The sequence below is a fragment of the Rhyacophila brunnea genome, unplaced genomic scaffold, assembly GCF_057557595.1.
Source record: "Rhyacophila brunnea isolate RB1 unplaced genomic scaffold, BYU_Rbru_1.0 scaffold_186, whole genome shotgun sequence".
In the NCBI taxonomy this organism is placed as follows: Eukaryota; Metazoa; Arthropoda; class Insecta; order Trichoptera; family Rhyacophilidae; genus Rhyacophila; species Rhyacophila brunnea.
In genome coordinates, this window is record NW_028232844.1 from 329,089 (window position 1) to 333,106 (window position 4,018).

At 29.2% G+C, this 4,018-nt stretch overlaps 1 non-coding gene across 1 annotated transcript; it reads left to right on the forward strand.

The window, feature by feature from the left end:
- The first annotated feature begins 547 nt into the window (after positions 1–547).
- TRNAF-GAA (transfer RNA phenylalanine (anticodon GAA)) lies at positions 548–619 on the forward strand. Its single transcript has one exon. It is a non-coding gene; the product is annotated as a tRNA-Phe (tRNA).
- The last annotated feature ends 3,399 nt before the right edge of the window (positions 620–4,018 follow it).

Below are 4,018 nucleotides of genomic sequence, written 5' to 3' on the forward strand. Positions count from 1 at the left end.
GAAAACATTCGACAAAGAAGTCAAGGAAACTCAAAAAGAAATGGTGTCTTTTATTAAGGCCACAGATGTTGCCTCAATTTTGGGCAGATTTACACAAATTCACGTGGAATTTTTGAAAGATTCTGCAGAATTACTAGAAACAATAAAATAAATGTGTATTGAGAAATTGTATTGACAGTGTAATCTGATGATTTAAAAAAATATTTAAGTTTCCCAAAACAACTTTATTATAACGACAATAAAAGAAAACCTAGAAAAAGAATGATATTTTTCAGATTTATTGTATGCTAATTCCCTGACGGATCTTTTAAGAAATATATTCGTAAGATTTATGAATAAGCATCAAAAGATTTTAGTATGATTCAAGAATAAAAGATAAATTCACCAACATACTCATCACTTTTAAGAATCATGTACTTCTATAGTATTTAATCCATGGTAAATGTAGCTTTGACGGTACAGTTTTAATCATTTATAAAATAGCACGATACCAAAACTCTAAAACTTGAAATAAGTTTGTTTATTATATGTTAAGTCTTGAAGGCATGGGGTTTTAGCTCAGTGGGAGAGCACCAGACTGAAGCTCTGTAGGTCCCGGGTTCAATCCCTGGAAACCCCAATTTTTATACTTGAGAAAAATAAGAGAGTTAAGGATATAAAAACAATAGATTTTTGGTAGTACCCTTATTTATTAAAAAAATTACCTTGTTAATTTAAAATCTTATGTTACCAAGGGCAAAGTCCTTCGTTAATATTTTTAAACACTTGCTCTTAACCCAACCTTTTTCTTTGCTTATTCCTTCAATTGCATTATTATAATGTGCTTTGAGTTTATAGTAATCACATATTTTTTGATCTCCGATGAACTCAATAATATACTTCTCATATTTTTGCAAATCTGTAATTTGATCAATGTTCAATATCCCCATCATGATAAGATCAACTTTCGAATGCTTTGGAAATACTAATCCAGGACAATCTAAAAGAGTAAATTTTGGAGTCTCAATTGTTTGAATATACTTTGTTTTTCCAGGCGTACTACTTACTCTAACTTTCTTATGCCTTAATATAAAATTTATTGTAGAACTTTTCCCAACATTTGGATACCCTATTAATCCGACGGTACCCTCAAGCTTATAATCAAAAGAATTGTCAAGAGCAGAATACCTATACACATTTTCATACACTGGATCTATCCGATCAACTAGATCGAATTTATTACACAGAATAACATGATTTTTCTTCGGATACACAGTTAGAATGTCCTCATTCACAAAAAAATTTGGATTTCTCGAATCAACAATTTGAGCAATAGTATCAGCACGTTCACAAGTTAACCAAAATTGACGCCAAATTTCAATATTTTTTTCAAAAATTAAATCTCTATGTTCATATTTCCAGGCGTTAAATGCATAACTTTCAACTATCTTGTAATCTTCTGCACTTATTCCAACATGAGGAACGCGTGGGGGGATAGACAAATTATAATTTAAATTCTGAATCTGTTCAAAATATCGCTCTACTATCGAGTTTGGTTTGTCTAAATCTTTTGAACAGGAAATATGCTTGTTCTCTACAATCAACTTCTCATTTAATGCAGAAAGTCCGGTATATTCTGTAATTGAGTTTCTCTGTAAGTACTTCTTTGATTTCATCTCCCCAGAAAATCTATCATTATACAGCAGTCCAGCCAATGAGTGCTTTTTCTTTGACATTTGGGGGGAATGAAAAGATTTTTAATGGAAACAAAAAATTATTTATTATAATAAACTTTCTCTAAAATCATTACGATTTTATCTGCTTTAATTCTGTGATCTGGATTGACAGCAAAACATCCTTTAATAACTTCAACAAAGAATATGGGAACACCATATTTTTTGGTCAATTCAGCCCCCAGGCGCTCAATATTCAATGAATTACACAAATCGAGCTGTGTTTGTTTATCTTGTCCCTGTAATAATGGCTTCTTTGCAATCATTTCGTATATTATACAACCCAAACTCCAAATATCCACCTCATACCCATATGAGGTAGCCCCTTTTAATAGTTCAGGTGGCCGATACCATAATGTAATTACCTCTGGGGAATATCCTGTGTCCATGGAGTTTATAACTCGAGCCAATCCAAAATCTGCAATTTTCAATACCCCATCTTTTGTAACAAGAATATTTCCAGGCTTTAAATCTCTATGAACAATTTTGTTAATATGAAGATGATGAACACCACTAATTAACTGATTTATCAGGCAATATGTTTGATCATCAAATGAGCTTAAGTACGTCAGTAAATCATACTCAACAAACTCCATAACCATAGTCAAGTATTCTACTGTATGAATTACCTGTAATAAATTGATAATATTTTCGTGCTTTAAATTTTTTAAGATAGAAATTTCTCTTAAGGCTGTTGATGGCATTCCTTCTTTCTCATTGAGTTCTATTTTCTTCAGTGCGACGACTTTTTTTGTTTCTACATCAATCCCTTCATAAACATGGGCATACGTTCCTGAGCCAATTAATCTCCCCTGAATGAATTTTGGCATTTAAGGGTAGAAACAAAATAAAATGTAAGGATGTATGAGAATAAAGAAACAAAGATTATTTATGATGTCTCTATTAATATGTAACTTTATAGAATTCAGTAGAGATTAAAGGATAGCTTATAACAGAGACATTGTTGGCTGCTTTATTTTATCTCTCCTTAGAGTGTCAATATCATCATCTCCATGGATTAAGTCATATACTTCTGTTTTAATGAGTTCCACTCGATAATTTCCAAGAACTTTCAGTGATTCTTTTTCGAGAATTTCTATTCTTTCTCGAATTTTAGTAAAAATATTCTTCTTTGCCATTTTAAGGGATATTTCAGAACATATTCTTTAGAAAAGAATTAAATAGTTTTCCACAAAGATATTAAAGAGTATAAATCTGGCTTATATTGAATTCCTCAAACTTTATTTAGTAATTGAACTTCATATCTCTAACATAAGACTTTAAATTGTTTTTTGATTAATGTATTATAACTATTAAACAAAATTTATTTCGAAAGATGCAAAATATAGCTATATAGTATTGTTGGTATAATCTATGGAAAATGTGATAGTATAATTCCTAAATGATAAATTTAACTAGATTTATAAATATTTTATACTATTCACTATGAATCCTATCTCATTAATAGTTTCGAAAAGATAAATAGAATTAATTGATATTTTGATTTATCAAAATTAAGAATGTAAAAAGAAAGGGTAAATAACTAACTATTTAAACAGAAATATTATTGATGGGATAACGTTAACTATCCACTATTTCATAGGAAATAAAGAATGAATATGAATCATAATACTCATCATCTAGAATTTGAAAAAATTATTTATTTTAAAATATATCTTCATAGTGAATGTAATACTTACAAGTAGGGGATTGCAATTGAATTATGGGGGTTTTCATAACGATTTTAAAACGAAATTACTGGAATTACAGGATATATCGAAGGAAAAGGTATATTTCCTAGTAATTAAAACCAACAAAAGAATTAGTTTAATTCATAGAACATGTTATGATAGTCTATCAAATCAAAAAAATAGAATCACTTATTTATTAAATTCTCATATTGCATCATATCTTTTATAATAAAGTTCTTAAATTAAGAAGAATAATATTAGTATAATCAGAAAAAATCCTAATAATATGGGATAAAGCTGACCTAAAAAAAGTTTTGATAAAGTTAATGCGCAAGCAAAGATAGGTAATTAAAACAGTACTAATCATGAAAACTATCAGAGGACACAGTAGGCTCTCTCCCCTTAGACAGTTGAGTAACATCTCCCAAATATTTGAAACAATAGGACACTCTACATGCATATCTATGGGGTTGATTTTTCTTTTAGAAAATTAAAATCACAAATTCGGATATTGATTTTTCATCAGAAAATTGGGATATTGAAAATTTTCATCAAAGTATAAATATTTTAATATTGGGCATTGTTTCTCTTAATTATTCAAGTATCTGAACATCC